The 25,482-nt window shown below is 39.2% G+C and overlaps 1 protein-coding gene and 1 long non-coding RNA gene across 6 annotated transcripts in view; one reads left to right on the top strand and one right to left on the bottom strand.

The window, feature by feature from the left end:
* The window catches only part of nbeaa (neurobeachin a), a 772,475-nt gene that overhangs the window by 156,553 nt on the left and 590,440 nt on the right, over positions 1-25,482 (bottom strand). The window lies entirely within an intron of this gene.
* The window catches only part of LOC140726905 (uncharacterized), a 33,057-nt gene that overhangs the window by 1,423 nt on the left and 6,152 nt on the right, over positions 1-25,482 (top strand). Inside the window, exons 2-3 of one of the 2 annotated variants that reach the window (XR_012098752.1) lie at positions 1,738-1,853; positions 24,496-24,724. This is a non-coding gene — a long non-coding RNA (uncharacterized lncRNA). Of the gene's footprint in view, positions 1-1,737; positions 1,854-24,495; positions 24,725-25,482 lie in introns of those variants that run through there. The other variant, XR_012098753.1, reaches the window with a different exon arrangement.

Genomic DNA, 25,482 nt, shown 5'->3' with positions numbered 1-25,482 from the left:
TGTTTAGTGTTTTACCTTTCTTTAAAAACAGTTGTTAGAGACACTATTTTTTAAAAAAAACAAAAGGTTTGATGGGGATATAATTTAGCCACCTATTTGGTTTTGCGGGTGAGGGGAGGATTTGCAAAGTTCTGATTCTGAGGAACGCCCCACCATTAAGGATCAAGCGAGCACTTTGCAGTAAATTACATCAAAAGATTCACAAAGGTCAAATCTGAACATTTCTGTGGGACAGCTCTCACAACATTTCATTAGCATCAGCAAATTCTAATCCATTATAAAATCACAGAATTAGTCTGGTACAGAAGAATTTAAATCAGTTCAAATCCATAGCAACTATCTGTATTGAATTTTGTCAGTCTTCTTTCCCGTAGTCCTGCAAATTTATCTACTCTCACATGCCTACTCAATTCCTTTCTGAAAGTCCTCACTAATTCCAGTTTTCACCACCAGTTAAATTCAGTTTAGACAGTTAAAAACAAACTTCTTCACATTTCCACTGTGTTTTGCTCATCATACTGAACATGTCCCCAATGCTTGACCATCTGCTTACAGGAAAAACTTCTCTCAATTTACCTTAACCCATCATTACCTTATAGACTACTTCCAAGTAGTACTTCTACATTCTTTGCTCCAAGAAAAACAAACTAAGTTTCTTCAGCTTTTAGTTGATACCTATCATTCCTGAAAAGTTTTAATATTTTCTGCATTATTTCTAGTAACTTCAAGTGCAGTAACCAGAACTGAACATGACGCAGCAACTGTGGCAAGACCACTGTTTTATAAAATCTGAACATCATCTTTCTGTTATCTCTATTTATGAAGCTCAGATTCCCATAAACTTTACTAACAAGTTATTTAATATATCCTGTCATCTGCAAAGATTTATGTATTCATAAACCTAAACCTCTCTATTCTTCCAACTCTTTAGAACCTTGCTTTTTGCTGTACGTTGGACATGGAAGTGTTGATGTCTGCTTGTCCATGCAGAATCCGTAGCTACCTGCAGCACACAGAAGAACATTCCAGATTTCCATGCCTGCACACTGAAGCATGGAAATTTGCAACATGTTGGAGAACATCTTACTTTTCACCCTGTTCCCAGACTCACCCCCTTGAATCTGAAGGAAATTTGAAAGTTTCTGAGCGGAGTGCCCAGATATGCCATGTATCTCTTCTCTCATATTACACTAGCCTTATCTGTGCATCTAGCACAAGCCTATTTACCTAGAAGATATACTTTTATATCTTCTGGCTGGCAGGTTGTTACAAGGCATTAAGCAACAAGAGTTCATTATGGTCACAGTACTAGCACAGAGAGCAACTGCCAGCCAGGCACAGTCCTGGATTAACTGACCTAGTGTCTTTCTTTATTCTCTTTGCCGAAGTATACCACTTTAATTTTCTCTAAATTACATTTAATCTGTCATGTCTGATATGTTATTGATTTTAGAAAATAATATTAACATGGATTCAGCTAAAGCAAAATTGTAACATCTTAATGTTCTTATTTAGTTTTGCTAAGCACTCACATACAATGTAATTTGATGTTTGGCTTTTGCAACTGTAAGGAAAAGTTTTAAAAAAATGAGACAGCATAAATGACTAACATACTCTATACTCTTTTTTGTGCTATCATTCACTTCTGAAATGTGTTGGGTAGAACTAAATGATTTACTGTAGCTGTGACCAGACCAATGTTTTATAAGGTTCTAACATAACCACTCTATATTTTAGGCTCCATTTGTCATGGGAAGATCTTTGGCATTGGCTGCACCTTCCATGAAGAATATATTAAATACCTTGAGAGAGCCATATTGGATGGAGTGCCAACAAGTTTGTATATAATGATGGTTAGCCTTAAGATATTTTTAAATTTTTTTCAAATTTTATTTCCATTGCTGTTAAAATTTAATCCAAATTGTTTTATTGCTTTTGGGATGTGTGAAGTGAGATAGGTTCATGCCAGTAACTACTACTAAAATTATAATTATACCAAGAATATACTCAAACATATTCTTGGCATACTTTAAACTATATTAAATAAATGCCTAGAAACTGGATTGTTCCTAAATTGGAGTTATAAACGTGTGCTGCAATTAACTTGTGACTATTTGTACCAGTGCAGGTCGGATGTGGTATTCAAATGTTCTTAAAAAGTCTATTTGACAATGTTTCCATTCCTCCAGAAACACGTGGTTCACAACTACTGACTCAATACTGTAAACCTGCTGCCTCATTCAAGCACAAATTGATAAATTATCTCAATCACCCTAGTACTGGAACAGGATTACTTTGGTACTGTTAAAATTGGAGCAAGCTGGGGATTACAGAGAAGATAGAGGAGGAAATATTATTATCAATCTGCACAGATTGTGGTCTTCTGGTTAGGAAGTCGAGGATCCAATTGCAGAGGGAGGTACAGTTGCCCAGATCCTTGTAACTTAGATCTTAACTTTGATTTTATAAATGACGTTGAGAGAAATTGTCTCTTTCTCTGCAGAATTAAGGCTCAGAACAGATATGACTATATAAGAAATGGAAATAGAACTAATACTGGGGGACAGGGAGGGAAGGAATTCCATGAACTCATTAGATCTCATTTGAATTCTCACTCACACACCGACAAACAACACCCTTATCAGCAATCCATAAACATAGTTTTTTTTCAACTTGTACTCTAATACTCCATATGAGCTCAACCCTGTTCATAACAAATGAACAATAATAATTATGTCAATGAAGCAGTTCAATACAGAATCTGGTATGAAAACCATGCCAATCTGTAGGAAGGGGGCCTTTTGCTGATGGTCATTGGAGTCAGATTCAGAATAAGAACCAGGTTTATTATCACTGGCATGTGTCATGAAATTTGTTAATTTAGCAGCAGTAGTTCAATGCAATACAAAATACAGAAAAAGAATAAATAAATAATAATATATGTATAATGAATAGATAAAAAAATTGTGCAAAAACAGAAATAATATAAACTAAAAAGGTGAGGCAGTGTTCATGGGATCAATGTCCATTTAGGTATCAGATAGCAGAGGGGAAGAAGCAGTTCCTGAATCGCTGAGTCTGTGCCTTTGGGCATCTGTACCTCCTACCTGATGGTAACAGTGAGAAAAGGGCATGTCCTGGGTGTTGAGGGTCTTTAATAATGGAATCTGCCTTTCTGAGTCACTGCTCCTTGAAGATATCCTGGGTACTTTGTAGGCTGGTATCCAAGATGGAGCTGACTAAATTTACAACCCTCTGCAGCTTCTTTCGGTCCTGTGCAGTAGCCCCTCCATACCAGACAGTGATGCAGCCTGTCAGAATACTCTCCATGGTACATCTATAAAAGTTTTTGAGTGCTTTTGTTGACATACCAAATCTCTTCAAAGGCCTAATGAGACACAGATGCTGTCTTGCCTTCTTTGTAGTTGCATCGATATGTTGGGACCAGGTTAGGTCCTCAGAGATCTTGGCACCCAGGAACCTGAAACTGCACTCTCTCCACTTCTGATCCCTCTAGGAGGATTGGTATGTATTCCATCATCTTATCCTTCCTGAAGTCCACGATCAGCTCTTTCAAAAAGAGCTTACTGATGTTACGAACCCTGTAACTGGGTCACTTACCAGCAAAGATAGAGAGCTCCGTTGAAGTCTGATGGTACTATTTTAAAAAGTTTTTATTTATAAAGGGGAACAAAAGTAAGGTTAATACAAACATTCAGATAATATACGTCGTCAATACTCAATCTAAAGCGCGGGTATAGTAATAATCATCAATAAGAAGTAGCTCTATCATTTTGTCTAGGGGTAAAAATATTGTCCGATGGAAATATAAAAGTCTCTCAAGTTCATGCAGGCTTTAGCCTTTGGGGACCGCTGGGTTTTCACTTGTTGGAGAGAGAGAGAGATTTATGATAAGAGAAACTTGCCCGGGTCTGTTGATGAGGCCGATCCGATGTGTTGGGGGAGTTGGTTCCCCGTTGTTAGTTCAAGAAAGTCGTTTCTGTGGTATCAGCCACCGGCTCCCAGGCAACGGGAACCGCATGCACGTGGTTTTCTTCAAATGGCTACCCGCTATTACGGGATCGCTAGCGTCTCTTCTGGTGCGTCTGAGGGGCCGTCTCTACAGCCCCTCTTTTTATCTGGACTCATGGGGTCTCAGATGTCAATCAGGTTGGGATGATGCAATCTCTCTCCGTAGCCCAGCCCACGTTGCCCTGAGAGCTGGCACGTAGTATAGGATCGCAATCCACAAAGGTGTCTCCGAGAAACAATGGCCAAATCCGTTGCTTTGTCTTGCTGAGGGGCTAGGACACATTCCAAAACCTTGAGGATTCTCTCTCACTTCCTGGGTCCAAGACCCGAATTAATAGCAATCTTGCGATTCTCAAGAAGGAGGGGGCTGGGATCATAACACTGACAAAAGGTTGTTGCTGCAACACCATTCCACTAGTTGGCATATCTCGCTCCTGTTCGCCCTCTCATCTCCATCTGATATTCTACCAACAATGGTTGTATCATCAGCAAATTTATAGATGGTATTTATAGCCACACAATCATGGGTTTCGAGAGAGTAGAGCAGTGGGCTAAGCAAAAACCCCTGAGGTGCACCAGTGTTGATCATCAGAGAGGAGGAGATATTATCACCAATCTGAACAGATTGTGGTCTTCCGGTTAGGAAGTCAAGGATCCAATTGCAGAGGGAAGTACAGAGGCCCAGGTTCTGTAACTTCTCAATCAGGATTGTGGGAACGATGGTGTTAAATGTTGAGCTATAGTCGATGAACAACATCCTGGCAAAGGTGTTTGTCTTGTCCAGGTGGTCTAAGGCAGTGTGCAGAGCCATTGAGATTGTGTCTGCCGTTGACCTATAGGCAAATTGCAGTGGGTCCAGCTCCTTCCTGAGGCAGGAGTTCAGTTTAGTCATGGCCAACCTCTCAAAGCATTTCATCACTGTAGATGTGAATGCTACTGGGTGACACTTACCAGCTCACATTATTCTTCTCACATTGGACATCACCAATGCTAGACCTGAGAATGCCATGTATACCGAAAAATGCCAGTCCGCATGATCTTTAAAATCCTTCCTCTCCTCACAGTGATGAAATTTATATGGATATATTTTTAACTGCTAGGTGTGCCTCATGACAGCCATTTTATTTTCCTTTATCATTGCACAGTCTCAGGAGAAGCCACATATTCATCACTCTATCCTATCCTGTGGAAGGAATAACATTCTATAAGAGCTAAATATCATTAAATACCAGTTTTTGATACTGGCATAAGGGGATAAGCAGATTTTATCATGGTAGATACTTCATGTAGAGAGATACTTGACACAAGTGGCTGCAGTTATCCAAGATGGACTGAGAAACATGTGTGCCAGACTCCTGGAGGAGAAATGTACATCAGTCCTATCCTAGAGGGCTTAGGTCAGACCACAATAGGAGGGCATACATGGGTATGCAGATATATAAGATGATACATGTCTCACAACATGCAAATGATCTTGATGAGTGTGAGGATGTCCTTCTCCAACCTTGAGTTTATGTGAGCCCAGGTAATCCTTTCTGTATGGAAGTGATATGTACCTCATTGTCAGCTGGCATTAATAGTTCCATTGTTCAGGGCTTACAGAGCAGTTTTCAACCTCATTTGAGATGCAGATAGAAACTGTGCCAATCAGGGCTCTGATTGTTGTTGCACAACAGGAGGCTGCTAATTTTCAAGAAAAATGACAAATTGAACAGTGAGCAGTCTGACATCATATACAAGTTATTTATGTGCCATAGTATGGGTGCAGGGATATCAATGGTTGTGGAGAGTGTCTGCAGCAATGGGGAGCTAGAAAATGCAATTATTTGATGGTGTCAGCCTTTCTTCTCCCACGACTGGTTGTTTAGCAGTAGCTTCAGGTCCACCCTGTAGCTAGCTACCAAAGACTGCAGGTAGTCAGCAGGTGAATTCTCCATGACCAGCCATCTTCATGGTATCCATATGACTGCCTTCAGTCATTATCAATAAAAAGGAGTGGTTTTCAGCCAGCCTGACTATAACAGGGGGATCAGGAGTTTTGCAGAATAGAGGAATCAAATGAAGTTGAAAGGCTATCACCAGAAATAAACACAAGGATTTTAGAGAAAAACATTGTGAAGTAAGTAAGCTTTCTTTGATGGTAATTATCTGGTATTTATGTTCATTGAAATCCTTAAGTCATCCTACCCACACCACTTCAAGGTAATTGGCAGATAGAAAGACGGCGGAAGCTTTAATGAGATGAAACAATGAATGTTCTGATGGTTTTTCTGAGTAATCTTTATCTTTCACTTCCATATTGACCAATCAGTCCTTGGCCTTCTTCATTGCTACAGAAAAGCCTAATGAATATTGGAGAAGAACATTTCATATTCTGCTTGGTTAGCTTACAATCCAATGTAATGAACATTGAACTTCAAATTTCAGATAATACACATTCTGGTGTTTTCTCTCACAGGGTCTCACAGGTTGACTTTAGGTCTCTTTTCCCTCTGTTCACCTTTCCCATCATCCTGTTCCCTTCTAGTTCCATTGGACTGTTCCCGCTAAGTCGCGAGGATGGCAGCTATGTAGTATCTGAAATGCTCCCTTGCACATAGCCATCGTTGCCGCATGGCTGAAATTTTCTTTTATATAACTTTTTATTAAAGTGCCATGCACTTTTCAGGGTGCATAAAAATTTTCTGCTCAGAGCACACTACCTTCCCCCCCCCCCCCCCCCCACAACTTAGTATATCTTTTGCCTCCATAGGTGTTGTTTGACCCAATGAGTTCTTCTAGCAGAGTTTTTTTTTTGTTCCATGTTCTCTTCTGTCTTCTAAAAGGACTAGATATAGTAGACATGGAGAGGATGTCTTATAGCGAGGGAGTCTGGGACCAGAGGGCATAGCCTCTGAATAGAAGGTTGTCCCTTTAGAACAGAGATGAGGAGGAATTTCTTTAGCTAGAAGGTGGTGAATCTGTGAAATTTATTGCCACAGATGGTTGTGGAGACCAAGTCATTGGGTATATTTATAGCAGAGGTTTATACATTCTTACATTAGTAAAGGTGTCAAAGGTTATGGGGAGAAGGCAGGAGAATGGGGCTGAGAGGTATAATAATCAGACATGATGGAATGGTGGAGCAGACTCTATTGGATGACTGGCCATTTCTGTTCCTATGTCCTATGGTCTTCATACTAGTAGAAAGTTGATGGGATTGGATAGGCTGCCATGAGAATCCACTTTCATTATGCAAAACATACATATTTTCACCATCTTCCCAGTTAACAGATCACTTTGATTATGTACTATACGTTAATCATTGTAACCATTTCCTGGGAGTTTTTGTGGAATAATTATCCTTCTTCATTTTGTTTGCCGTGATGTGAATGAATGTAGACAAATGTCTTTTAAAAGTACACTGTAAAAATGCTGGGGGAGGTGAGTGGTTTAGTTTTCATTAATGTCATTCCTTGTAATGATGAAGGTAATTTTTTTTGCACTTACTTTATATAGCACATTTTTCACGCTATTTGATGTGGCAATGCTGATTTTTCAATGCCCAGGTTTAGGACATGATCTGATACTTCACTGCTCCACCCAAGAAAAGATCTCTCTGGAGTTAATACTGCACTCAAAAGATTTGTCAAGTTTCCCCTGTTGAGAATTAGCTGCAAGAGTCAAGATAGTCAAAGTTGATGACCGGAGTCATACATCAGATACTGAGATTTTTGAAGAAAAAAATCTTTGATAAGAATTCTGAATGAAACCAGTTGACTGAAATGACTGATTCCTCTGATTATGCAGTGGAATCCTCATGAACACAGTTGCTGATGATAAACTATCTCTATGGTGCCTTTCATAAAGTTACTAACATCAGAAATTTACTGTAAGTAAGTAATATTTCCTCTGTGGGGTTATCACTGTTTAAAGTCAAAGTTAAGTTTATTGTCACATGCAGAAGTACATTTAGGTACAGGTGTAATAAAAAACTTGCAGCAGAATCACAAGGAAAACATAAGTTAAACATAAATGATACATATATTTTACAAGGAAGCACAATTAGAATAAAAGATCCATTTCAGTGCTAAGTTGTCAAAGTGTTCATAGAGTTGCTAAGCAGTAGTGATTAGAGTTTTGACAACTGGCTCGAGAAAAGAAAGTAGTTAATCTTGAACATACTTCTGAAAAGCTCTTCAAAGACTTAACTATCATTTAATGGCAGATAATCCCCTACTATAGTTAGTTTTGTGGCTTTGTGCTAGGTTGTTACAGTTGTAACTACTGTATAAATAATGAAAAAGTAATGATAATTTAAAGAACCTCTGCTGTAGTTGAGGTGTCAAGTCCAAGGAATCACTTGTCCAGAAATCTTGGCTTTTGAACATCAAAACTAGTTTGTGTGAATAGTCTATCAATTACCCAGTTACTATCACTTTACACAGGCAGAACTCATGGAGCAAATGTCAAAGAGAAACTTCAGATGACAAGAATGGTTCTAAAAGAATATCTTGAAAGGCATTTCCTTCTCTGACTCAATCAATATGACAAATGACAGGCTGAATTTTACAAACTGAAATTTGTGTAGAATAACCAAATTTTCTCAATTTTTACCTGAAAACATCAAAATTCAATTGAACACTGTAAAAGAACAGTTGCTACAAAATCCCATTTCTATGCAAAAATATGGTTAAAAGAATGACATAAATGTGTGCTGTTAAAGAATGTCACTTCAATCTCGTTTTCCTAATTTTCTGGATAAACTTAGTTATTATTGGATATTTCTCATATTTGGCAAGTTTCCTGACAATTTATCAGTCCATTGGCTTTCCACTCTAAGTTAACCTTCACTACACTCATAATGAGCCCCATTCCCATTTATCTCTCTGTAACCTATTCTCAATCAACCACACACCCATATAGCTAACTTACAATAGCCAATTAATCTACCAACCAGCACAACTTAGTGATGTGGAATGAGACTGCAGAAATAGAGGGAAACTCATGTGGTGACTGTGAGTGTGCAAACTCTGCACAGACAGTACCCTGGGTCAGGATCTAACCTGGATCACCAGAACATTCCTGCTCAGTGCCATTGCTGTACCACTTCATTATCCCACTGTGCCATAACATCAAATTTGAACAACACAAACAACACTAAATCTATAAGACAATGTACACTTCTATCAATTTGGTAAACAATAATCCAAATTAACAGGGGACTTCTGTTGGTCAAGGTTGACCATGGACGATGCATCCCAGCTGTCTACGTGATAAGCAAGCCAGATAAATATGATATGGAGAGCAAGCTGTTGCCCATGTAGCAGGCTCCCACTCTCCACACAGCTGATGAATCCAAAGAAATGGTAGAAACCAATACAATTTGGCCCCAGCAGCATTGCAGGAGTTGCCATGAGCATTGAACTCAAATGACTGCCTTAGGACTCCAGCTCCAGATATTTCCTTGGGGTTTAATCCCAAAGCCTTCCCCATGAATGGGTATAGCTGCAAGGCAGTGGAGGTTTGAGACCAGAGTTTTTCTTCTCCTGGATGAGCTGCCAACCACAGCTGAGCAGCCCCATCTGCCAGATCAAAATTAAAAATAAGGAAACCTTGCAAATATTTAATGTTAATTCAACATAAAGGAAGATAATGCTACAAAGTTGAAGCATTAATCCAAACTTTCCATGTATAAAAATAATTGAGTTTTTGAGGAATTAATTTTTGAAAATATACTTAAAATCATATCTGTACAAAAATTAAATAAGGCTCACAGTGGATAACCTCTTGACATGCATATGTAAACTTCATTCAAATATCGAATTGGTATACAATATTCATTTGGCAATGGGTTTCATACAGTGAAAATATGAATCCAGGGCAATTTTGATTGGTATTATTTCTTCCAGGCTGAAAAAGTGAAAGTGCTAATTCAAAGAAAAACTGCACTTAGGAGGAGCTCGTATGGACCATCAGTTGTGTGCTGATCAAAATGAGTTACACAGACAAATTCCATGTTGCAACAATAGGTCCTAGACCCTGTTGGTCATGGTTATTTAGCTCTGCAAAAATTTTTTTTGAAATATGTTAATGGGTTTACATCATATTATTTTCTTTCCTGAATATCTATCTGGATGCATTCTGATACCGTAGTTTACTAAACTGCGAATGTTACCAACTGTAGATTTTGGCTAAACAACAACTATTCTCAACTATACTGATGTTGTTGTCCTTTGCAGTATAAACATGATTATTTCCAACTTAATATAATATTGTACTGAGGTTGAGGTATGCAAGATAACTATATTCAAAGAAACAGAACACTCTGCTCTGCACTACTGGTTCCAAAAAGGAAACAAGGAAGTATACATTAGGTGTATAGGTGAATAGTAGCTGAAGCTGGTCAGAAACTGCATAAATAAATCATTCCATTGAGAAACAATCACAGCGTCATTAGTCAGAATTACATAATAATATGCTCAACAGAATACACATGCACCAACTGGGAATGCTGCACAAAAGATCTGACAACTTATGAACTCCACCAAGCTCCAGAAGCAGTTCATAAAGCAACTGTCTAGTACATTCGGATTCATATTGTGACACTTAGTACAGAAGAATGACCAGATGACACAGATGGGACAAACTCAAGCAAAGAAAAGCCTCCTTTGTGTAAGTCCTGGACCTTATTCAAAACCCATTCAAGCAACAAATTGGGGAAATCTGTGCAAGTAACACTACATTTTGCTCTTTTGTTTGGAATCCCACGCCACCATTTGGCAAAGTACAAACACACACATTTTGCTTTGCTCATGAGATGCAGTTAAGCAACAAGAATATTTATGTCTATTTGGACTTTAAGATCCTAAATAGCCTTTTTTTTAAAACAAAATCTACATCCTTTGTTGCCTTCTAACCTCATCGCACATATGTTATGGGAATTAGAAAAATGTGGTTGCCCAATTGATATTAACTGTAATCTAGCAAACACTGGGTTATTTAATTCAGCAATGAAATAGTATATGAAATCTCTTTTCATCAGCAATGTGGATAATTCACTTTTAAAGAGCCCTTTTATGTCACTTAATGAACAAATCTGAAGTTTCGCCAGCTTGCTTGTTTTAAGGGTTAAGTCAGGAAAACAGCTAAAGTAATCACTGCAGTCACGCAACACCACAATCTGCATAGACTAAGGCATTTGTCATCATTAGCTTCAGTACTGACAGTTGGCACCCAGGGTGTCCCAGTGCTGTAGGAGTGGCAATAACAGATCTCTCATCAGAGTCCATCAGGGTTAGGCCTCATCATTATTTAATTTTATTATCTTTTTGGCAATGACACTTGATTGTAAGGTATCTAATCTTAATACTAATGGTAATTTTTTTTAAATCACCAAAAATGCCTTTTATAATATTTGTTAACATTGTGCTATTCCCAACAGACAATTCCAAAAAAGGATATAATCTCTACTACAAAGCATATATTATTATATACTTTTCTGGTATTCTAATCACATTCTTATTGTGCTCACAGAGTTCTAAGTATTTAATACCGCAATAAAAATCTAATAGCCTAAACTGTGCCATTTTAAATCTTGGTAGAATAATTATATGAAAGACACAAAGAAATTTATCAATGTCTGCTGAAAGCAATCTCCTGCCACTGAAAAACTAAACTATTTTAGTAATTTTCTGCATTATTATGTAAACTAGTTTTCTCAAATAAAATAAAATTGTGTTAATGTAAAATCTATGCAAATTCATGCAGTCATTTATCAGAAAAGCTGACAACCATTCCATATTGGTGGGGAAAAATCAAACAGCCTCAAGAATGGAGGCAATTAATTATTTTGTATTTTCTGTTCTTCTGTCCTGAGGCACAAAAGTTATCCATCCAGTTAAAAATGCGAGTAAAATAAAGAGATTTTTTTTCTTTTAAACACATATGGCTTTTGCTTGCAATAGTGATCACCACAAGGTCTACAGATGCCCATGGCTAAATTGTACACTGGCCGATGCACACAAGGGAAAACTCCATTAACAGAGTGTGGACAGAAAAAAAAACAAATGAAAGAATCAAATTTATATAAAAAGCAGCAGCTTTTTCTTCAAGGTATAGCTTGCACATAGTGTCCTGATATAGGGAATAAGACACTATTTTCAATTTCCATCTTCTCAGCTTGCTCACTCAACAAAAAGGGCACCAAATATTTAGAGCTCCAATTCTAGTCACAAGACTCAAAGAAGAAAAATAAATTTAAAGCAAACTTAAATACAGGTGTTCTCCAGATACTAGTAATTTAATATTGAGTTTTAAACAGCAATTTCTTAGAAAACATCTTATATCTAAGACCAAGAAATGTCAGTTAAGTTCAGAGAGGCATTCATTCAGCAGGAATATAGAACAGGCAGACACATCATATCAGCAAGCCTGGGTTTATTTTAAATGGATTATTTAAAAGCCTTTAGGGATGGGCTTAGATACAACCTCCTATATTGTGCTTATATTGTTACTTATCATTTATACAAAACCTTTCACAACCTTGGATATCCCAAACTGCTTCACAACCAATTAAATACTTTTGAAATGTAATCACTGATATAATACAGTGAGACAAAGTCATCAATTTATGCACAGCAAGGCATCATAAACAACAATTATAGAAAGCTAGATAATGAAGTTTTGGCTATGTTAATTGAGAAATAAATCTTGGTCAGAAATGCAGTTGAACATCTCTGTTCCAAAGTTTCCATTGGAAAGTTTACCTCTAAATTAAATATCATTTGAGATGGTATCTCCAATAGTGCAGCATTTGAGTACTTTAAGTCAAAATATTCAACTATACCTCAAATAGCATTATGATTTTGCTACACAATGAATATTTTCCCTTAGCAAAAGCAGAAACAAACATGATAATTATTGTTCGGCAAACTGAAACAAGCTCTGAAATATATTAATTTGCAAATTTTAATTTGGACCAAAAATGTGCTTTATAAGCCACTCAGTTGCTGGTTAAATGGGAACATAAATTATACTGCAAACCTATATAAAGCTACCTGTGAATTGTAATGACTGATGATATAATACACAGGGGTGCTAATATGCATATTACTGTGACAGGTGTAATTCACCACAAATATGAAAGTCTAACCTCATTCACAGTAGAATATGAGCACACCTTCCTGACATTAAGGAAAATTCCAGGAACGTAATCTTTTGGTCATATAAATAGGGAGAAATAGGAAAAGATAAATAATGTGCATTAAATAATATTTGTGGTTAACATGAACCAAATTCAGCTGTATTGCTGGAAAACCTGAAACTCACCAATGCAACACACACAAAATGCTGGAGGTCAGGCTGCATCTATGGAAAAAAGAACATTTGACATTTTGGGCCGAAATCCTGCTGAAAGGTTTCAGCAAGAAATGTCAACTGTACTTTTTTCCATAGATGCTGTCTGGCTTGCAGAGTTCCTCCAGCATTTTGTGTGTGTTGCTCGGATTTCCAGCATTTGCAGATTTTCCCTTAGTTGTGTTTTGACAAACCAATGCATATTAATTACATCCTTTTTATTCAACCTAGTAAGAAAACTGATCTGATATTGAGTGTTTTTGTTAAATAAGCATAGTATTACTCCTGTCTTCATAACAATATTTCAGTATTGCACTGTTACTTAATTTCAGTCAGCTAACAGAAAATGCTGATGAGCCAGAGCTGTGGTTTCACTATCACTGCTTCAGCTGTAATTCTCACTAACTGCTGGTCCCACTACTTTACTTCTTGAAAGTAAAGCTATTATAACCCTTTTTTTAAAAGGCTTTTTTCTCCACAGGTATTGTCCATCTCTGCTTTAAATCTGCTGAGATTCTGAATGTGTGGTCAGATTCTGCTCTAGCTCCAACTACAAGTCTGTAGATGACATCACCGTAGCGAGCTTTCTCTCAAATAATGATGAGCTAGAGTACAGGAAGAGATAGAGAGCCTAGTGACATGGTGTTATGAAAAACAATCTTTTTCTCAGTGTTTGCAATACAGAAGGACTGGGTATTGACTTCAGGGAGTGGGGGTGGAGCACATGCTTCCATTTACATCAATAGTGCAAGAGGACTGAGAGTTTCAACCCTAGGAATGAACATCATTCCTAAATCTGCGCTGGTTCAACCATTTTGATGCTATGGCCAAAAGAACACAGTAGTGCCTCTACTTCCTTGGGATGGTAAAGAAATTTGGCATGTTCTCTTCATCCTCACCAATTTTCTTCGATGAACCATAGAAAGCATTCTATCCATATGCATCAAGATGTGGTATGGCAACTGCTCTGTTTACAATCCAAGAAACTGCTTAGACTGTGGACACAGCTCAGCACGTCATGGAAATCAGTATCCCCTCTATGGACTCTGTCTACACTTCTCTGCCTCAGTAAATCATCGAGCACAATCAAAGATCCTACTCCCCCTGTATATTCTCAACTTCTCCCATCAGCAGAAAATACAAAGGCTGAAAATATGTACCACCACGTTCAAGGACAGCTTCTATAGTGCTGTTAATTATTTATTTTATTTTATTTTATTTAGTGATACAGTATAGAGTAGACCCTCCAGGCCTTTCAAGCCACACCACCCCAGCAACCGCTGATAAGCCTATTTAACCTGAACTTAATCACAGGACAATTTACAATGACCAATTCACCTACACGGTATGCCTTTGGATTGTGGAGGAAACCAGAGCACCTGAGGAAAACCCATGCATTCCATGGGGAGGGCATACAGATCCCATGCAGATGGTGCCGGAATTGAAATCCCAACTCTGGGACACCTGGAGCTGTAACTGTGTTGCACTAACCTCTATGATACCATGGTGCCCATTCTGCTATTAGTTTTAAGGCTAATGAATGGGTCCTTAGTATAATAAGATTGTCTCCTAATCTCACAGTCTACTTGGTTGTAACCTTGCATTTTACTGTCTACTTGCAGTGCACTTACTCTGTACTGTAATGCTTTATTATGCACTTTGCTATTGATTTACATTGTACTGCCTTAATACACTGTTGTAATGAATTAATCTGTAAGGATGGTACAAGTTTTCACTGTGCCTCAGTACATGTGACAACAATAAACCGCTTTACCACTTACCCATGTCAAAAGGCAACTGATAACTCCTTTCTATCCTCACCATTTCCAAATATTCCCTTTCATTTCCAAAGTCCCTCAAGATGTTTTGTCTTCTCCTAATTTTCTGGCTATTTTTCTAGAAAATCTTATGCACATACAAACCTACAATTAGTTTTCACCCATCTCAATATCTAAAATGCTCTTCTTATGGTCACTAATATACAAGATTTGGGTGTTACAGTAATCATCACTCAGGGTGACGGACAGCATCAGGCATACAGAGGACATCATACCTAAAAGTAAAAGTGGGGAAAAGCGAGAAGAGGCCCAGAAAGTACACTAATTCCACCAAGTAACTTTCATGAGATATTTCCCTTTATCCACCTCAGTGAGGAACAGTGCCAAGGTACTTGTGAGTCTGTGAGGTACCTTGAATCTTTTACCTATGTGCAACTATGACCAAAAATTACAGTAGAACTGCTTCTCTAGTGGACATTCTCTCCTCTTTAGAAGATCCTTCGGGACCCAAGATATTTTGCTTCCACTCTGTTTCTGTGAGTTCTAAGGTGGCTGATGAGGCTGTAGATCCCACACACGTCCCACATGGATGGAACAGGAGACACATGATGGTAGGTGGTGGCCAGTTTGTGAGTCAGTGTACTCCTTCTGCCATTTACATAGGATTTTGTGTGAAGTACAGACTTGAGGCTACGTGCCATCCTTAATACCACTCCTTCACTATGAGATACCTTAGATTCAGTCTTCCAATTCAGTACGGATGAAGCATTTTTAAGGGCATTCTTGAACCTTGTTTTACAATAATGGTGTATATCAAGCATTATGCATCTAGTTTACTCCAGGATGAGCTGGAAATGGCTGCAATCTATCCTAGTCCTTGTGTACTGATGGGAAAGAAAGGCCAGAGAAAGTCTCTGTTCCAAGACAACCACCAATATGTCCCATTCTCTCTTAAAGAAATGCAGCAAGTAGACTGAACATGCAGATTCCCAATTATGCCACTAGTCAATGATTCACTTAAATGTCATGTTGATGTGTGATTATGAACGTAGATGCAAGCATCAGTCAGAATCCATCCCTTTAGTCAGTGCTTACAGTGTCCTTAATATTTGAGTCCTGAAATAAAGCCACTGGGGCTAATGGGTGGCACAAACTGCTCACTAACCACTCGGCAACTCTGCACACAAGGGCAAGCAGTACATTTAATGAACGTTTTACTGCTCTCCACAATCTGATGGAACAAGTCATTGGCATCATCAGGCAATGGCTCTAATGCCTCAGTGGATCTGAAAGTGCCCCACATTACTCGACAGAATGGCTCCCAAGCTCCATCAGTCTGCAGGGAAGTATCTTAAAATCATGTTCACTTAGTTGCAAACATTTTCAAAAAGAATTCATCCACCTGTTCCATTTATAATGTACCTCTCCTTTAAGAAGGACAGGCAGGCTTTAAGCAATACAGGTCTGCACAAAATAGTGTTAGGTACTCAGGAAACTGGATGCCCTGCTGGGAGCCCTTGGGCAAACATAACATAGTTAATGTTGGCTGAATGCTGATGTTATGTTAATGGACAAGCAATACAAATTTGGCACACTGCCTGGACTGGGTTGAAATGGCATAGGCTAGTTGACCTCCAGCATTTTAAACATGGCTATCCAATTTAATCTCCTGATTGCCAATGATGCACTTAATGTAATTTCCTCCCTAAATATGAGTTCTTTTAAGATTCACCTTCCAACCTACTACTTCAACCAAATTCTAAATCATCTATCTAATTTTTCTTGATGTGTCTCATTGCATGTTTTATACTGTTCAGAAGAAGAGCTGTGAATGAATGTTTACAAGCAATATTTTCAAGCATTATTATTAAACTCATCAGAAGTTACTTATTTCAGTATAAGAACATGACAAGGCTTGATTATTGTCAAACAACACTGGCAATGAAAACTAACTTTTACAAATGAGTACTATTGTTCTTTTTGATAACTATTGTGGGAATTTTTAAAAAAGCAAATAAAATTTATTCTGTGGCTCTTTTTAGCTCTTTCCCTAAACTAAATCTTTCCTTCTCGCTATTTTCATTTCCAGGCCAGATTTGACATTAAACTTATCTGATATTTCAATACTAATCAGTAACAGTTTTGCAATATTATTGGCTAGGGCAATAGATAGTTACTTATCCTGTTAACTCAATTTCCAGATAAGAGGGTATTGTGCCTTTTCAATAGTGGACAGATAGTAAATTCTCATGTAACTGCATGGACAATGACAGTTGCCTTTACTCATCATCTATCAAAAACTCAGCTACTACACTTAACTTCTTAAATCTCTTCTTAAAATTAAGGGCTGTAAACACATGTCTCTGAATGCTTAGCTGAACCCATTTCCTGTACATTAAACTTCTCTAAATGTAACCTTAGGAATATAAAAATATTAAACCTCCTGAGCCTATTCCACTATTCGATGAGGTCATGGCTAATCTGTGAGCTAACTCAATAATCTTGACTTTGGCCCGCATCCCCCAAGGCCTTTGCTTAACAAAATGCTATCAATCTTCAATTTAAAATGTTGACCTGGCATTAAGTGCTCTTTGCAATAGAATGTTCCAAATGAATCCTACTATTTGTGTGTAGAAGTGCTTCCAAACTTAGCTCTTAAAAGGCCTGGATTTAATTTTCAATCTGTTCTTTAGTCCTAGATTTCCCAAGTACTGGTTTATTCCATCCTCACAGATCCTTTTAATGGACTACACCTTGATTGTGCATAGATTTTAAACAGCAGTAATTACCATACGTCTATGCAGAAACTGCCATATATACATGTGTGAAGTAAATATATTGGTTTGCTCTACCACTGAAGTCTAGTTCAACTCCAGCAGGAGAACCTGTTATTCTGAGCTCAGGGCAATATACCAGGGAAAATGCTCTCAGATCTTGTGTCAGCTAGGATGACTGAAAATCAAAGCCCCCATTGATTTAAATGGAGGCTAAAGGGCAAAAGATTAAAAGAAAAATGGGAAATTAGGTGCCATGTAGGAAAGAGATAGTATTAATATAATAACTAAATTTCTGTACTTTATTTCTGATTGGTGAATTACTTTAAGACAGCTTTCATCCATAGTATGCACATCCTGATCCATGTGTAAACTCCAGAATACTCCCCGTGTTCTGGATAATCATAGATACAGGAAATGCCAACAGATGAAAGAGCTCAAGATCGAGGTTTTGGAGGTTTGGCAACAGCTGTTGTTGATTATTTTACCTAGTAGCTTAAAAGAATGGAGGCACAGAAGGACTGAGTACAACCAGAGAAGGCAGGTAGTTCAGGAGATCTGTAAGGGCATCTTGCTGCTCCAGTAGTATTTATGCAAGAAGCATCAGGAACAAAGGTGATGAACTGAGAGCTTAGATACATACATGGAATTATGATGTAGTGGCCATTATGGAGACTTGGCTGGCACCAGGGCAGGAATGGATTCTCAATATTCCTGGATTTCAGTGATTTTAAAGGGATAGAGAGGGGGGGAAAGGGGAGGAGGGGTGGCATTACTAGTCAGGGATACTATTACAGCTGCAGAAAGGGTGGGTAACATAGCAGGATCCTCTTTTGAGTCAGTATGGCTGGAAGTCAGGAACAGGAAGGGAGCAGTTACTCTACTGGGGGTATTCTATAGGCCCCCTGGTAGCAGCAGAGATACCGAGGAGCAGATTGGGAGGCAGATTTTGGAAAGGTGCAAAAATAACAGGATTGTTATCATGGGTGACTTTAATTTCCCCAATATTGATTGGCACTTGATTAGTTCCAAGGGTTTAGATGGGGCAGAGTTTGTTAAGTGTGTCCAGGATGGATTCCTGTCACAGTATGTTGACAGGCTGACTGGGGGAATGCCATACTAGATCTAGTATTAGGTAATGAACTGGGTCGGGTCACAGATCTGCCAGTGGGTGAGCATCTGGGGGACAGTGATCACCGCTCCCTGGCCTTTAGCATTATTGTGGAAAAAGATAGAATCAGAGAGGACAGGAAAATTTTTAATTGGGGAAGGGCAAATTATGGGGCTATAAGGCTAGAACTGGCGGGTGTGAATTGTGATGATGTTTTTGCAGGGAAATGTACTATGGACATGTGGTCGATATTTAAGGATCTTTTGCAGGATGTTAGGGATAAATTTGTCCTGGTGAGGAAGATAAAGAATGGTAGGGTGAAGGAACCATAGGTGACAAGTGAAGTGGAAAATCTAGTCAGGTGGAAGAAGGCAGCATACATGAGGTTTAGGAAGCAAGGATCAGATGGGTCTATTGAGGAATATAGGGTAGCAAGAAAGGAGCTTAAGAAGGGGCTGAGAAGAGCAAGAAGGGGGCATGAGAAGGCCTTGGTGAGTAGGGTAAAGGAAAACCCCAAGGCCAACCTCAACCTCAATTATGTGAAGAACAAAAGGATGACAGGACTGAAGGTAGGACCAATTAGATATAAACGTGGGAAGATGTGCCTGGAGGCTGTGGAAGTGAGCGAGGTCCTCAATGAATACTTCTCTTCGGTATTCACCAATGAGAGGGAACTTGATGACGGTGAGGACAATATGAGTGAGGTTGATGTTCTGGAGCATGTTGATATTAAGGGAGAGGAGGTGTTGGAGTTGTTAAAATACATTAGGACAGATAAGTCCCCGAGGCGTGATGGAATATTCCCCCAGGCTGCTCCACTGAGGCAAGGAAAGAGATTGATGAGCCTCTGGCTAGGATCATTATGTTCTCGTTGTCCACAGGAATGGTACCGGAGGATTGGAGGGAGGCGAATGTCCCTTGTTCGAAAAAGGTAGTAGGGATAGTCCAGGTAATTATAGACCAGTGAGCCTTATGTCTGTGTAAGCTGTTGGAAAAGATTCTTAGGGATAGGATCTATGGGCATTTAGAGAATCATGGTCTGATCAGGGACAGTCAGCATGGCTTTGTGAAGGGCAGATCATGCCTAACAAGCCTGATAGAGTTCTTTGAGGAGGTGACCAGGCATACAGATGAGGGTAGTGCAGTGGTTGTGATCTACATGGATTTTAGTAAGGCATTTGACAAGGTTCCACACGGTAGGCTTATTCAGAAAGTCCGAAGGCATGGGATCCAGGGAAGTTTGGCCAAGTGGATTCAGAATTGGCTTGCCTGCAGAAGGCAGAGGGTTATGGTGGAGGGAGTACATTCAGATTGGAGGGTTGTGACTAGTGGTGTCCCGCAAGGATCTGTTCTGGGACGTCTACTTTTCGTGATTTTTATTAACAACCTGGATGTGGGGGTAGAAGGGTGGGTTGGCAAATTTGCAGACGACACAAAGGTTGGTGGTGTTGTAGATAGTGTAGAGGATTGTCAAAGATTGCAGAGAAACATTGATAGGATGCAGAAGTGGGCTGAGAAGTGGCAGATGGAGTTCAACCCGGAGAAGTGTGAGGTGGTACACTTTGGCAGGACAAACTCCAAGGCAGAGTACAAAGTAAATGGCAGGATACTTGGTAGTGTGGAGGAGCAGAGGGATCTGGGGGTACATGTCCACAGATCCCTGAAAGTTGCCTCACAGGTAGATAGGGTAGTTAAGAAAGCTTATGGGGTGTTAGCTTTCATAAGTCGAAGGATAGAGTTTAAGAGATGCGATGTAATGATGCAGCTCTACAAAACTCTAGTTAGGCCACACTTGGAGTACTGTGTCCAATTCTGGTCCCCTCAGTATAGGAAGGATGTGGAAGCATTGGAAAGGTTACAGAGGAGATTTACCAGGCTGCTGCCTGGTTTAGAGAGTATGGATTATGATCAGAGATTAAGGGAGCTAGGGCTTTACTCTTTGGAGAGAAGGAGGATGAGAAGAGACATGATAGAGGTGTAGAAGATATTAAGAGGAATAGACAGAGTGGACAGCCAGCGTCTCTTCCCCAGGGCACCACAGCTCAGTACAAGAGGACATGGCTTTAAGGTAAGGGGAGGGAAGTTCAAGGGGGATATTAGAGGAAGCTTTTTCACTCAGAGAGTGGTTGGTGTGTGGAATGCACTGCCTGAGTCAGTGGTGGAGGCAGACACACTTGCTGAGTAATGTCAGAGTTTAGCACCACTGGGAGGAAAGAAGAAAGGTCAAGAGAGCAAAACTGATATGATATTCTGTCATTAGAGAAACATGCAGATGCAATCATGTGGTGGCAGATACAATCTCTGGTTGTTATGTTCATTCCTTTGTTCCAGGGTTCATAATATCATCTCATAGTTGAAGAAAAATTTGGAAGGCAAGGGGAACAGACATAAGACTAGTTTTGTACAAGTTGGAAAATGGATGAGATCCTGTAAGAAAGAATAAGAAAACAGGTAATAAATTAAGAAGAGTAATCTAGATTCTTCTTGATTGAGTAAACAAGGGAGCATATTGAACATGACTGAATGTGTGGATAGATGGCGGAGGAGGGTTTTTGATTTCTGGGGCATAGGGAGTGATTTTGAGGAAGATGGGACCTTGACAGGCTAAATGATGTGCATGTCAATGGGGTCAGGACAGATAACGCATGGGCAGAGTTGTTAGTGTTAGATCTTGGCATATTTTTGGAAAGCTGTGTAAAGATATTTTAGACATCATTTGTTTAATAAGGAGCAGCACTCTTAGTCATTGAGATTTCAATGAAGATGGAAAAAAATGAACATAAATAGGAGAACACTGGAAATTTTTGTTAAAGAAATAATCACAGCTCTGAAAAATATTTTAGAAGAAATCATGACATAAGAGGGGTAACCACATTGTGCTACATGTAATATAAATTTACAAACAGTCCCAGGGAATTAGAAAAGCAAAAGCAACAGGGCAATCATGGTGGAGGATTTCAATTACCCTGATATTAACTGGGATGCATTCACTGTAACAGATATGCAGGGCAGAAAATCACTAAATTGCATTCTGCACAATTATTCTAACCAGCATTCAACAAACCCAACAAAAGGAAAGTGGTTACTATGAGGGAGACAGAGGAGAATACTTTACTGAAAGGTGAATAATTCAATGTTCATGTAGTCAGGTTACAGACTATCTAGGTGGAATATGAAGTGTTGTACCTCTAGTTTGCATTTAGCCTCACCGTGGCAGTACAGGAGGCTGGGGAGTGGAACTGGAAAGAGATTTAAAATAGCTAATCAAATGGGATCTTCAGAGGGACGGCAAATGGAGTGCAGATGTTTGATGGAATGATTGCCTAGTTTGTGCCTGGTCTGCTACATGAAGGTACTTCCATATTGTAATTAAGTAAGGAATTCCAGAATTTTGTAAATTCGGATTGTTGGAAAGCCAGATATTTCCTATGACTTGACAAGGAATGTGTAAGAAGTGGTGCTCTGATCTATGCATTTTATCATCTTGTACACCTCTATCAAATCACCTCTCATACTCCTTCATCCCAGCGAAAAGCTCTGCCTCACTCAACCTATCCTCATTATACATGCTCTCTCTAATCCAGAAGGCTTCCTGGTAAATCTCCTTTGCACCTTCTCTAAAGCTTCCACATCCTTCCTACAATGTGATCCTGAAGTTGCAACCTTGCTACTGATGATATTTCTTCCTCTCATTGTCACATTTAACTAGTAAATCATGGTTCATTACATGAGAATATTTAAGTTCAGTGTTCATAAGTTTGTAAGGAATACTTACAATTGAATATTATCATTAAAAATGTGCTCATGTTCCTCATTTTTGAGTATGTCAATAGAAATTATCAAGATCAAAGGAAGTTTTCTTGCAGTACATCAATCCTGAAAATACTGACCGCAGCCTACTGTACAACTTGAATGTAACTTAACACTCTACTCATTATTTGGAGGCGAGCCTTGCTTGTGAAGAGACATTGAATATTGTGCCCTACAGACAAATGAAGAAGTTTTCTGTGTCACTATGCAATCTGACAATGTCATAAAAATTCTGCTGCAGAAGACCTAGACAAAGTCTTCAATAGACCAAGCAACAGCCAAAGGTTAATTCACCAAAATGCTTTTTACCTTAAAAACTACCAGTTCATTAAAGCTCAAGAAAAATAGGGGAATCAGAAATCAACTGGCATAAGCCTTTTTGTAAAGCTTGTAAATTACCCTTCCAGACAAGAAATTTTCAAGCATTATGGCTCCAGATACTAATATCAATGCTTAAATATTCTGTGGTTTAGAAAATGACCAGAGCTACTAAGGCAGCACCCTGGGGAATGGTGGTATCTCAGTAAAGCATAATTCCATTTCCTTCCCCGGGTTGTCAATATTTATCCACCCATCTTAACACTATCAATGAGCTTGCCATTACCTTTCAATCACTCAGATCAGGCTTTTGCTATCCCCAACAACTTGGTACAGTCTGAAAGTCGGTCTTCTAGGCCCACACTTTCTTGAGGCATTGCTGACTGCAGGAAGACCCCAAAAGACTTCTAGCAGACATGCTCCAGTCACTGGGACAGTAAAGTATAATAGTCAAGGATAAGTAAAGCAAAAGAATGCATAAGAGTGATTTGGATGACTGCTGTACAAAATATAGTATATTGTATTGTGTATGAAACAAACACGAGGAAATCTGCAGATGTTGGAAATTCAAACAACACGCAAAATGCTGGTGGAACACAGCAGGCCAGGCAGCATCTATAGGAGAAACACTCCTCCCCTTACCCCATCCCTGACATATTTAGTTGTTTTTTTCTCTCTCTCTCCCCCCCATCACCCTGCCTGTTCTCCATCTCCCTCTGGTGCTCCCCTTTCCCCCTTTCTTTCTCCCGAGGCCTCCCGATTCATGATCCTTACCCTTCTCCAGCTCTGTATCACTTTCGCCAATCACCTTTCCAGCTCTCAGCTTCATCCCACCCCCTCCGGTCTTCTCCTATCATTTCGCATTTCCCCCTCCCCCCACTACTTTCAAATCTCTTAGTATCTCTCCTTTCAGTTAGTCCTGACGAAGGGTCTCGGCCCGAAACGTCAACAGTGCTTCTCCTATAGATGCTGCCTGGCCTGCTGTGTTCCACCAGCATTTTGTGTGTGTTGTTTATAATTTATGAAATTGTATTTAAGCTTTTTTATGTTTTTACGTTGTATTTTAGTCCTGTCTTCTGGCCGAATGACACTTCAGCATGTAGAATTATGTGGAAGCTTTCTATGCATGTGTTTATGGGCTGCAAACTGGAGTCATGAGTCATAATAGCAGAGAAAACCATTGATGGTCAGTATGCAGCACCCATTGACTAATGTGGTTAATATACATATGCATCAATAGACCACTGCAGAATAAGGCTACGTCCACACTACACGGGATAAATCTATAACCAAAGCTTTTTCTCTTTGTTTTTACCCTCTGTCCACACTGAAACAGCGTTTTCGTCCCCCGAAACTGGAGCTTTTCAGAACCGCTCTCCGAAGTATGTAATTTTGAAAACGCCGCTCGGGCAGATCAGTATGAACAGGGTAACTGGAGAAATCTGAAAATGCTGTCAGACGGCAGCGCGCCGTTTCATTGTTTTCTGGAACGCAACCCAACAATTTCAGAACAGACGGCAACGAAACTGAAGCCAGGAGAGTTAGAAATGTACTCACCAAATACTTTGACCCATAACTTACTGAATAAATAAGTATACTGTACTCACCTTGCCCTGATTTCTGTCCTTGCTTGTATGAAGGTGGTTTACCTATTTATGCAAGTACTTCTCTGACAGTAGATGTGTAACAGCCTAGTGTAGCATTGTATGGAAATACAAGATAATACTGATGCAGACATGTTTTATACATTTAACAAGGTGCTTTATTAATGCAACAGAGTTAGTCAGTTTTTCAATGTTCGTCATCAGCCGGTTCACACTGTCCGTGAACTCCATTCGCTCCAGTATTTGTTTCTTTTAGTTTTAAGTCCTCTGAGAGCCAGCAGCTGCCCATTGTTCAAATTTTTCTAGTCTGTAACTGCACAAACATGCACTTTCACGGAGAGATTCAACACCAAACATGTTGCTTGTTTTCGGTAGATGTGTCCTGTGCATGCGCAGTAGGAGGAGATTCGCTGAAATCTCCGTTTCAATGTGGATGGAGATATTTTTTAAAATGCCTATCGTTTTTACGCAAAACCAGCGTTTTCAAAATTATCCGGTCTAGTGTGGATGTAGCCTAAGACACCAAGTATTACCAGAATGCTGGGCACTGACCTCAAAGTCACAACACCTGTGGTCAGACGCTAAACTGATAGTAAGCATAATTAAATCCCTTTCAATTCCACTGCATAGAGAAATTGACATCCAGTGTCAGCAAAGCAATGTGCATTTACTCAACAGCTCCTTGAACTGTGAAGAAGCCAACAATCTTTGCAAACCCT

This window comes from Hemitrygon akajei, chromosome 4, assembly GCF_048418815.1.
Source record: "Hemitrygon akajei chromosome 4, sHemAka1.3, whole genome shotgun sequence".
Classification (NCBI taxonomy): Eukaryota; Metazoa; Chordata; class Chondrichthyes; order Myliobatiformes; family Dasyatidae; genus Hemitrygon; species Hemitrygon akajei.
Note: the sequence above shows the minus strand (reverse complement) of the source record. Positions and strands in the feature narration are given on the sequence as shown.